The following is a 13,490-nucleotide window of genomic DNA, read 5'->3' as shown; positions in this document are numbered from 1 at the left end:
AAAACAGAATCTAAATAAGCGTACACATAATTAATAATTAACTTCAAATTCGATATCAAACAAACATTTTATTACAAGCCCTAGTTAACGACACAAAAAAAAATACAATCTACATTCACAGCGTCACGCACATCACTAAAACACATGAAACTATCACCGAAATTCAATTACCCCATATATTCAGTCGAAGCACAACTCTTTAAATTAAAAAAGAAAGGTAATCAGGCGAGGCACTAAATAATACTTGAAAAAAGAATCAACAGAAACATTTAGAAACAAGCAAACGAGCTGATTAGGCCGATGTCACGCCGATAAAGGTTATAAAGCCGAAAATTGAAAAGGTTACTTCATTAAAAATGCTATATTTTACAATTTTAAGCGGCAGGTGAACCCTATGGCGTTCAGAAGAGTGACCATGTTATTGGAACGGATAAATATTGTTTGTGTACGGGTTATTTGTGTTGACGGGTTTTATTTTTTTGCATCGTAAGTTATATCGAATATACAAAAGAAGTAAAGCCATTTTGCATTTTGTGGCATACATATCTATTGTAAATTCAATAGATATGTATCCACCACAGTTATCTCATTCAACCAGATCAATAAATAGTATTAAGAAGAAAATATGATGCATTTCAGTTATTAACTCAGAATAAAAGGATTACCATTTTGGTTGCAGTTTGACTGTCGCATCAAATGGTCAGAATTATATACTTAACAGTACAGTCTCAGGCCTAGCCGCAAGTACAAACACTCTACCTGGCCGGCGTCGACTCCCGCGCACCCCGCTGCGCGGATCTAATGAAATAAACTGAAAATCAACACGCGTACCCGCGCCGCGCCGGCTTTGTACCGCCGACCCACTCACGATATAATTAACACCAGAATTTATTATAATACTGTCCCGAAATAATATTACGATGCGTGGACACGCCATTGTTGTTTTTTAATCAATATTATTGGCAGTTTGTTTTCGCGGACTCCAAATTCGTATTTGGAATGTTTGTATTGTTTAAGTTAGCGTTTGTTTTTAGTTGTCTTTTTATTTTTTATTTCGATGTTCTTTTCGATTAAAATAATTCACACATGTAGTTTTGTGTATAAATGTTAAATTATTGCCACTTGACTGCCTACTTAATTTATCGTCCTTATTTTTTAATTAAGCCTACTAAAACTACGAAGCCATACTACGTATGAACCTTATATGAAGGTATGTTGCGTGAAGTGTTTTTGAAACTAGTATTAGAGCAGAGCTTTGTGATTTATAACAAAAAAAAACACAATCAAGTGTATAACGTGTGCCGCGTTATGTAAAGTGCAACAAAAATTTTACTTAGGTACTTCAGTTTGATCACACAGATCCTTGCAAAAATTCAGTTTTTTTTTTTTTTGTGAAATTCAATACAGACACAATTAAACATCGAACAGTATCAAAAAGCCTACAAACAACCAGATACATTACAAATTGTAACACTCGACTCGTACAATTGGCGCCAACCTTAACAGTGTATAAAGCTAAGAGCACACTACGGTAAGAGCAGGCACACAACACATAAGGTCAAAACCTCATTTAAATGATTGATACGGCTAATTCAATCAGCCGGCTACGAATAGACTGCTGGTAGCCGATTGGCTCCCAGCGAGTGATGGATTACGATTATTACGTTAAGCAGAGCTGTTTAAAAAAAATATGTATTCCAATTTTGAATATTTTGTTTTGCTCGGCATTTAAATTGAAATTATTAATGCTGGAAAAAAGTATTGCTATAAAATAAATAGTAGTCAGACATTTTATTTTTTATAATTTATTTTTTATAGCATGTTTATTGTAGATCTGTTTGTAATATTTGATTGTGTTTTTTTTATCTGTACTTTAGAAGCTTTACAAACAGCATGAGTTATGTTCGATTGTAAAATCAATTTCAACAATATCAACTCAGTCAATATAGCTGATATTTTATTACTTTTAAAATAGTTGTTTTTTTATTGTTGTCATTCAATGTTACCAAGTCACATTCTGACTGACCGGTATGTATCTTTTTGTCATATTTATATCAATAGAAGTCCATCCACATTTCCATTACTCGATAATAAAACGTAAATCGATACACTATCGATACAGAATTAATAAAGAACTAATATTCGTGTGTAACGGTAGGGGTGCGCGTGCGCAGCGTGACGTCTGTCGCTACACATCCAAAGAGATGTGCCCAGACGAAATCGATTATGATTCGCAGGTGCAAATAATGATATTTTTATCGATAAAAAACTCACGTCTAAATTTTTTTGTCAATTTTTAGGCTTGATGATGTTATTAAATATTAAAAGATTGAAATGAATATTTCATGAATATTGATAACTCCTAATAGAATTACGACGACCATGGGTTTTATTTATTTCTGTCATAAATTATTGTTTAATAAATTTTGATAACTGTGAGCAACATTTTTAAACCAGTATTTTAGTCCAAAAAAAACTAAACCGAAAAATACGCACCATCTTGTACGCTAAACCACGCAGGGATTCGACGTAACCCAAGTACTTTTTGCAAGGACGTATTGAACTTTACAAAACGAAATATCGATTGAAATATTAATAAACTATTGCTTATCGATCCTAAAATGAATAGAAAAACAACAATCAATCACTATTGCAAGCTCTCTTTGTAACGTTATTAAATGTCTCGTGACTTACGACACGGCTCGGTGGCGCCATCTTGACGAACAGAACAAAAACTAATCACTTCATTGGTTATTTACACATAGGAACTTAATTATAAAGATAGTAAGTTTTAAAATCGATTGTTCCAATTGTATCTCTATCTCTATTATTGAGAATTTGGTTACCAATTTGGGTATAACCATTTAAAAAAATAGTCTGATTACCGCAAAATTGATATAGGTCAATACAAAGTCTTATATCAAAGTCGAGAAATGGGAAATACAGACATTCGGTCTTCTTCGATGGAAAAAATACGGAACGTGTATAAGGAACACAATCAATTTTCAAAGACACACAATTTCTAAAGGAGTTTGTTTGTGACTTAGTGCTAGGTCCACAGTCAAACAATAAAATATTCAACGTAAATTAAAAAGATTAAAAAAAAAGAATCAGGTGACTTTGAAAGCAGACCAACAGAAGAAGTGTACATATTTAATTCCTAGTTTTATCCTAGAAGTAATTTAAACTGAATAAAATTTAAAAATATTAGACACGTATATTTTCCTAAATCTAAAGAATAAAATTGCTTAAAATAAAGATTAGAAGACGCTTGTGATGGAACGACTCCGTAAAATACACAGAAGTGACGTCACAGTCACACGTAAGTTCCATTCACTGTATTTCCATCAATTCATGTTTTCGGGATAAAACAAAAATACGTATCAATTAATTTATTCAAAATTGACATCATCCCTATTTAAATTGGGGAATAAATAGTAGGTACCTACTCCAAATGGACCACGTGACCACGTTTCAATTTAAACAAATACTCCTTGGCCAGCTCACTCGGTGGCAATGTAATTCATTCCGCTCTGTAATGAGACGCGCCAAGCATTCAAAACTTGTGACGATGAAATATGATCGCTCTATGATTTATCGTAACAAATTATGTTTTTTTGTCAGCCAGACTTCATCTGTATATGTAAATAGAGTTTGGCCTCTGATTCAATAATGAGATGATAGGAACCATCAATGTTTTGTTGGTTTGAATATATTATTGGATTTGTTTATTCTTGGTCTGTTGTTACAGAGTAGAGTCGAAAGGACTAGAAGGAGCTTTAGGACTGAATTGTTGTCCAAATGTCGACACTGCGCTGAAGGCTGAATCATATCTTAAATAATACAACCTAAAGTACTTTAATAGCGTGGAAATGGAGTAGAGAGAATGTATTCAGAAAAAGCATTGAAACAAAGTGCCGAAAATTTTAGAAAAGAAGTTTTAGTTTTAGCTTCGGAACCTTTCCCAGTCGATCCCAACAATTGAAACAAAACAGATCTACAACAAACTTTATCCATCGGCACACGTGCCCCCACTAATGAGTTTACTGGAAAATTACACAATTAGTGCTGTCCGGCATAAACAGGCATGATACAGCAATGAGCGATCGCCTGCCCGGGGCAATCGTCCCACCAGTCACGAAAATCCCCGCCCGTATGCAAAGTAGCAATTCAGGAGGGTCTTGATAAAACGGATGCGTTAAGTTCTATGCCCTATTCATTTGCGTTGTTAAAATGATTGACACATTCAATTAGTGGGGTGACCGGCAGACCTCCCAGTTCGTTCTTAGCTATTAACCCACCAATCTAAATTGATCTGAGCAAGTCCTTGGACGTTTCCCTCTTTGTTATCGCCGGCGAAAGTTTATTGCACAGCCTGAGAGGTCTTGTTAAGCTGGTCGTTTCGAAAGGGTAGGGTTATCGTATTGTCTTGTGGTTTCACTGTTGTTTTCTGCAATTAGTAAACGAATAGCGTGTCTTTGTTTAATAGGCCTTTCAGCGATACACATCGTTGTTTAACAGGAATTTATTTTGACAGTGACATATTGTTTTTTACTTTTTTTTTGTTACGTTACATTTTGGTAACGAGTTAACTGACCCATTGAAAGATTTATTAAGACAACGTCTATTAAGACTGATAAGAAAATAAAATAAATAGAAAATAGATATTTAATCCGATTAAAAATAAAGAAGGTAAACTGTTTTGACACATTTTTTCAACCTCTATACATTTTAAATTTGAACATGTATACATACCTAGATACTATGGTTTATGCCAATCTCAGCAAGCAGGATACTTCATTAAAACAACTCTCGTACAACACAACTTATACTCAAAAAATTTATCGTCCTTTTTATTTAATATACTATACCTACCTACACCATGAAATAACATTACATAGCTAAATGTATCAAGATATCTCTATTAGGCGCAGTTAAATTAGATCATGACTTTCCTGTTTTTTTTTTATTTGATTTACATGCATAAAGGCGTCGTGTGGTGACCAATCAAAACCTCTGGCCACTTGTAATGGAGTTGTATCTTATTCGGACTCCTTTCTTGCTACTTTTTGTGACTATTTCAATTATGAATGATAATAGCAAAGGGTAAGTTGCCGACGGGACATAGATTATTAGTGTAGATGCGTTATTTGAATGAAGGGTTTTCATGTTAATTAACTAAGGAGTAGTGTATGTTAAAACGTAGTGTATGTGGTTTTTGGTTTAAACTTACCAATAGCTCATTTTAAAATTACTTTCGTCACAAAGTAAAACGATAATAGGCCATTTGTACAGGCAGGTCAAACGTAGCAAAAAAAGTTAAAATAAATTTAGTCAAAATAAATTTCTGTCAAGCACGACGTGTATCGCTGAAAAGCCTATTAAAATCATATTTTTTTTCTTAATTCCTTGATAGAATTAAATCTTTACATTAATACGAATTAGTTTTCACACAAATTTATTCTATGACTGTATCGAGTAAGACGTCGCGCATGCGCGGGCGACACAGCGGGGGCAGATTGCGCGCGCATGACACAGCGCCGACAACTGCCGATGACACACGAACGCAGCCGATTGAGCTCGTGCCTCCAATACAAATGTATTGATGCCAATTCTATTCATTCGACTTATTTATTGTAAAAACTAAACTATTTGTAGCTTTAGTATGTTTTCAATTTGTTCTCCCTTTGTTATAGACATGTAGCTGTCAAATGTCTCATGAAATAAAAGGTTGGTTGTAAGTAAATCATACGGCGAAAAGCGATAGTGATAGAGATTTATACTTTCGAAATCTTAATGTTATATTAATTAAGAACTTACATTAATTAAGGATACTGTACGGCACAATTTGATGGAGGTCCGATAATCCTTCATGACAAATATGGTCGAATTAAGGTTCCAGAAAGACCTAACGTATCTAACATAAGGAATAAGATAAACCAAGAAGACTTTAATTACATTAACATTCATCATGACCGATGGAGGTTACTCAACAGTAACACATAAATGTTGAATCGAGGCAAAAAGTTTAACGGACTTTTCCACAACAATATTTTCACAAGAAAATTATCATCTGCGATAAACGTCAAAAAACATAAGAATAACGACATCAATATCGTAATAAATACGTCACTGGCCGAACACGGTCACATCGTAAAACTCATCAGTGGACATAAACCGTCGCCATGTTGGAAACTCGCGGCATTTAATAATCTCATTGAAAATGTTGATTAAAGCGAGAAGACGCCTCTGCCACGGGCTTTATTAATAGGCTTATGATTGCGGCCTCTATTAAAAGTTATCACAACACCACTGGACAGGTTGAACGAGATGAAAGTCGCTTCATATGTATGGGCAAAGATTTTTATGTAGAATCGATACGCCATTGTAAGCGCCGATGATCGAAATGATTTTGAACAACTGACTGATGTTTTTTTTTACTAATTAACGAAAATGACCTGTCTGTAATATTTGTTGACTCTAACCAGTCGACTTGATCTAATATTTGTTTTTAGATCAAGTTACAGACCTAATATATTTACATTAAATCTGCATACAATATAATATGATCGGTCTCTTTCAAATGAAATTGGAAATAATATTTGCTCCTCAGATTATTCCTCAAATTAGTGCTTAAAATTCTTTTACTACATCACTACATATTTCTCTCATGTCAATATTTGTACAATATTATTCGTTATTTCGTTTATTCGTTATGAAAATAGGTACCTAATCCTAACTAGAAATAAAAACTAATGATAGATGTAAAAAACCATGTAAATACTGCCAGGTACTCTACAAAACAATCTCTATAAAAGAAAAACAATTTCGTAACAGACATAGACATTACCAAGTCAGCACAAAGGTTTAACAGTTCGTAAACTCATAGTCTATGGCACGACGCGCCTCCACTGTGCTTGAGTGATTGAATGCGAGAGAAAATTATAGGCTGTATGGACACCTTATTACTGCTCTCGGACTGTTAAAGCAATTTAGCTGACATTTAAATAATTCCACCGAATGAGGGCACCGAATAATGAACGGTTTACTTAATGTGGCCTGCAACACCATGGGAGTTTGGCTTTTTAAAAATGGTCGCGTGCCGTAAGATTTCGCGCCAACACTTTGACATTTAAAATTTAATTCTTTTCTTGAAATTTGTATTCCATTGAAGCGGTGGAATTTTAAAATGAAATTCTGCTTAACTGAGTAAACTTGAAATGAAATGCCGTTTTTGTCAAGTGCTATTCAGAAAGAAGTATTGGCAGCAAAATTATTGAATGACATAAACGAAGAAATAAGTGCTGTATTTTGTAAGTTTTTGTAAGTATTTTAACAAAATACAAGTCTTGAAAACTCACAGCCGGTCAATCAGAAATATTAATTATATTTTAACTAGATATTAATTGTAAACATACGAATGACACCTGCGAGACTCTCAAAGAAAACTAAAATGAATAAGACACTTGAAAAAAACTAAGCACCATTACTAAACGACCGAGTTAAAAAAATGAGAAAAGTTCTTTTGCGGCACTTTAAATTTCTCTTGACCAGCAAAAAGAAAAAGAAAAAAAAAGAAATCGTAAATCAAAAATTTCACATCGATTACGAAATTCGAATGCAAATTAAACAGTCACGATTCGTACCAACACAACAAACTAAACAAATCCAACAATTACAAGTCTTATATTAGCAACAAAATGAACTTGCCAGTAATAATAGTGGTAGCGGCATGTTATAAGACGTAATTACGTTGTGGGTAGCACAACAAAATCCGGTAGTTAATTATCCTAAATTGTATAATGGCGGTGCGGCAGTTCGCGACGTTCGTAATTGCGGGCCGCGGGCTTCGGCCATCCCGGGTCTGTCCGGGCTAGCGGACGGACGGACGGAGAGACGAGAGACGTCAGCTCTGATGGTAATTCTCTGATTTATTAACTAGTTTTTCGCTCCAAGTGGTAGTTTACAAAAAAAAAACTCCGAATGAGGCGAGATTTAGAATAGCTTATTTCCTCAAGTTTTTTTTATATATTCGAACTCATGTGTTTTTGGGCAGTTAGAAATCGGATGCTTTCAGTCTTTTTTCTTCTGAGACTCCATGATGAAATAATCTTTTTTTAGCCCAATTTCTAAACTTATTTAAGATGTAGTTAGCTTGGGCTCTATATTTCTATAATCATTTTGAAGCAGGGCAAAATTTGGTATCAAGTAAGTACAGGTGTTACTTCTATATTTTTAGCAATTTCGTACTCTACTAACTGAATTTCCAGTAGGTACAAGTGTCCTATAATTCTTCTTTATTAATATCATACTTCACACCTAACAGCATCAATAAAAAGGTGTCGTTATCCTCTCAAATGAATACTTTACATCAAGAACTCGAAGGATAACCAAACCAGTTATATCTCTATAACTTGTAAGTACTTCGCGTAAACGTATAATTAACTATCAAATCACTCAGCTGACAGCCAATTAATAATGACCGTAGGAACTTGTCTTTCATAATTTGAATTATTACTTGATGGTGTGCGGATAAATAAAAACAAAATCTAATTATGGGCCATTTATATAAACCAATTTGCATAGCAAACTGTTACGACCTGGCGACACAGGGACATTATGTGAACCAGCCCGTTTGAAGCCAAACTAGTCACCGTAATTGATGAACTACGTGTTTTAATAGCAGTCATTTGCTATCGCCTCTAAATCTTAATTGAAAAAATATATTTTAACTTAGAAGAATCAAGGTGCATGTAGTGTTTGCCATTTATCGGTAGATAGCGCTTAACTCGGCCCAATTTCGATGTTTGCAAAACTTATTTACGCATAAATTAGACTCTATCGCTACCAAATAACCGGCTGTAATCTGTGAAAATAACTTTTCACTTTAATAATACAATCGGTCTGATTAAAACAATATTGACGTTTCGACTTGTATGTGTATGGTTGTAAGCAGAAGTCTTAGGTCTTCATCATTGATTCATGGAAAAAACGTCAAACCAAACGCCTTCATTCAACGTACTACCATATTTTTAATTTCGTTTAATTTTGAACCTGAAACGACCCTCCAAACAGTCCTCTCCTTCCAAATATTTAACGCAAAAGTCAATAGACATTCCTGATAGCAATAGCAACAGCATACACGTAATACTATCACAATCAGCGGTTTAATCGCCTATAGCCGCGAGGCATTTGCGGTGACTTGACGTACGACGTGCGAACTCAACAATTACCGAACTTGCTGATTACATACGACGATAGCCGAGTGTAGCCGAGTATAGCCGACTGATCTCCGATTGACTGACAATCGGGATACGTCAGTGACTTGCCAGTCAGTCAGTCAGTGATGAATTGCATCGTGAGTATCGTGACTCGAATTCAAATGAACAGTCAAATTGTTTACAGATAACAAACGCCTTTTGTTTCATTTTTTTTAAGGAGCTATCCTAAAGTACTAGCATGCAAGAAGTTTTGATAGTATTTTAAGTCAAAATCAATGAAAGATTATGTTCTACATTCCCTTAACCTTATTAAATGTAGATGTGTGCTCTCTGAACCATTGATTAAGGTGCGGAGTCATAGCAAAGAAAAAAGAATTAGGACTTAACTGGTAAATCATTTTTAAAATTTCAGGTTTATGTTTATCCATTACAACTAAGTTAGTCGTATAAGTAAGGTAAGCAGATGATACTCTAACAAATCAAGTAGGTAGGTACCTAAGTGTCTTTAAAAGTAACTTCAACAGTCCAGTAAGGAGGTTTACATACGAAAGTAAAGCGCCAACACCATAAAAGTTTTTTGAATAAATCACGTTCTTTATATAAAGTGTGTTTTCTACCCCTTAAGGTATTATTGATGATGTAAACCAAAAACAAAATCGTGAGTAATCATTAAGTCATTAGTAGCAATAATAAAGTGATCAGGCTTACGAAGTTAAGGAAAAAATACGAAGGACACACCTTAATAATATATCGCATATTTTAAAAGGAAATTAATACATGCCTACTCAAATTAAAGTTGTAAGATTTCATGTAAATTTTTACTTAACATTGTATCAAAATATGTGACTGGCATTGCGTATGCCATTCATTTTCTTCATTCTTAATAATTTGCATAATGTTTTTTTAATCAGCCCTCGAAAATTTCAGCTACAAAAGTAATCAATAATACTACAAGTTATTATATAATTAATTTCTATAACTTTCCTCCCTTACCGTAGCTGACAGACATAAAAAGCTACCTACATATTTCACGAAGTTTAAAAAAGTTGAGAATTTAGTTCCTTGTAATTTAGCTCAAGACAAATTAAGTCTTAAAACCTGAAGCTTCATGGCGCGATGGCGGTGCAATGATCAAAAGAAATTTCGGCATCACAAGACAGCCACAGACCTATGCATAATTGTAGAATTACCTAAATCCTATCCCACCGCATTCCCACCCGTCGCAATCAAAGTTCTGTATCTAATTGGAAAATTATGGCCGTGCAAATTACTAAAGTCGGCAAATATTAATTTTTAATTTAATTAACCTCTCTCCAAGTGTAGAGACCGTTATAATTTACAAATAGGCATTCTTTATGGTATCGGCATTTGTTTTTACTAGTCTTTGTTGGGTGAAATAATATATGTTAGTTAACAAATATGACTTTGATTGTACTGGTAGCCGAGTGGATGAGGTCACCATGCCAATCCACTGGATGCGAGGTGGCACGGGTTTGATCCCCGCGTTGCACAAGAGGTTGTGTGACTACGAATCCTTGTAATGAGCGTGGGTGTCTTTGTGCATGTGACTTGATTGTTTGTGAAAACCCCCGCGGCAAGGATTAAATTCTTAGTGAGGGAGTTGTTTTATTTAATTCATTCTCTCTGTGTAGTCTACAGTGTTGTCTTATAACAGAAAATCGAAGAATCCTCACTCCGTAGTCTTTGTTGTCAAATATCGCCGACTTGAAAAAAAGGCTTTAGAAATTTTCCTCTAATGAGCCCCTTGATATTCAAAATAATTCAACGCACAGAATCATCAAGTCTCTACAAAGTATCGTAAAAATTCTATACAAAACCCGCACTCGCAAGAGAAAACGGTACACTGCACAAAATCGTGATGAATTACGACGTGCTAACACCGAATTACCCACAGCGGAGATTACACGGTTAACGCAAAAATGATACTGCCATTATATCGATAGAACTGTGAGAAATTAGTAAGGCGAATCGCAAAACAGAGAACCTACCATCACCTCTCAAATTAACATTATTCCTGATGTGGAAGAGAGATGACGCTCTACGCTTTGTATCGCGCTGTCACTCTCCCACAACTGAAGTAATATCACTTTACGACGTGGTAGAAGGTCCCCAGCACTCAGCCGGCACCGAATAACGATTAGCCATATCATTCGATATAAATCGCTAATTTCAAAGTCTCCGTTCTTTAAGAATCGAGATTGCACAGAAGGTTCCAATTGATCGATTAAGTGCTTTCGAAAATCGAATTATTGATATCGGAATTCACTTATATTTTTATGGAAAATTGGATGATAATATTAATATGCAATAGTGAATATGTTAGTGGGTATATTTATAGCTTACAACACACCTTTAATTTTATTTCTAAAGTGGCAATGCCTGGTCAAAATAATGCTGACGATATGATCACTATTGTACACACAAGTAGCAAAGTAAGAATAGAATTCTGAAAAAAAAAAATAAACACCCTACCATAAAACATGATTATTTACTTTACAATGCCTACCATCCGAGCGCAACATTAAATGCAAACATGCAACAAACAAAAACAATAATTAAATCACTAACGTCTAACATCAGCCAGCAACAATGTCATACAAAATAGAAAAAGCCCATTTAGAACCACCAACATATTATTACGACACAAAAAAATACAGTAAACTATGGAAACCAACAACAAAATCTGTATTACGATGTTCAATATTACGAAAGCCATAAAACCTTATAGCATTCTCCCCATTACCTCTCATAAGACTGGGATCCTTATAAAGAGCCAGTAGTGTAGTTGATAACCACTTAAGTTTAAACCAAGCTTGTTCTCGGTAAGTACTTGTAATTGGCAAACTAGTAGCGCCAAATTACTGGTTTTTGAACGCTTATTGATACTAAGGAAACTAAGTTAGAGACAAATTGTTTGGTTTACTGTATATGTTGTTGAACGTGTATTTAGTTTATTAGTGACGACGATTAGGTTTGGTTTGAATGGAACTAGGGACTGTTTGCATAGAGAAGTGTTTTCTATAGACTGCATAAAAATTCTATGTTATTGTAAAGCCCGAATATTGGTAAAAATAAGGTATTACCTTAAGGGGAACTAGTAACTGATTACATAGAAAAGTGTTTTCTATAAAAATATCTAGTAATAAGTATCTATGATGTATGTCACATTACAATCTAGCTGTAAAAGCTCGAATATAGGTAAATATTAGATTTTACCAGCAAATGTTAGGGTTTACCAAAATGAGTCGATAAATGTCAGAATAAACCCCACTATTTTCTTAATGAATGGTGGTAAAAGTCCGAAATGAACGATTTTCATTGAACGGTTCCTACTTTCACCCTTAAGAGTTGGTAAATCTTAGGATTTGCCGTAGTTCGGGCTTTTACAGTAACACATGTATTTTGTATTACTTGCTGCTTACTACTTCATAAAAAGTTAAGAACGCAGAAGTAAAGTTACTCATAAGTGAGACTTGACCAGGTCTGCTTGGTTTTAAGAGAGGTTTATGACTTTTTCTCATTCGGAGCCAGGACTTTGTCTTCAAAAGATGTTTTGATTTGACTACGGAGCTTAAGTTTAATAAAACGAGCAATGAATGAATAATTATAGTTTCAAAAAGGCAGAAAAGGGTTAGACTTTGTGAAAAATGAAAAAAATATTTAAAAATTAATGCTGAGATTCAACCTAGTATAAACAACAGGGACCCATGGTGCTATCCTCAAATGTTATAGCACAAACGATTTAAGTAAGCTGTCCCATAATACATAATCTTCTAATATATAAACTTCCCGTGTCACGATGTTAGTTAAAGCAAGCACTCCTCCGAAAGGGATTTACCGATTTTACCAAATTTTATAGGCTTATTCAGTAGGTCTGAGAATCGGCTAACATCTATTTTTCATACCCCTAAGTGATAAGGGTCGCTCACAATATTTTTTTTTCTATTTTTGGCGATTTTTTTTTTATTTTTATAATGTGGCATGCACTTACTTTTTGCAAAACAACGTTTGACGGGTCAGCTAGTAGATACATAAAAGACTATTACTATACTCTACTACTATTACTATTACTCCTTTTCTATTTTTGAATAGTCATTTGGAATTAGGCAAAGCCCTATTTTGACTGACTTTGACTTTTACACCGGAGTATACTTCAGTTCCATATCTCCCTAAAGACTAGTTTCCTAGTTCCACATAATTTATACTTTATTAGATTAAAACTACACTTAGCTCACCTTTCATAACAGG

This window comes from Trichoplusia ni, chromosome 15, assembly GCF_003590095.1.
Source record: "Trichoplusia ni isolate ovarian cell line Hi5 chromosome 15, tn1, whole genome shotgun sequence".
In the NCBI taxonomy this organism is placed as follows: Eukaryota; Metazoa; Arthropoda; class Insecta; order Lepidoptera; family Noctuidae; genus Trichoplusia; species Trichoplusia ni.
This window is presented reverse-complemented; position numbering follows the sequence as displayed.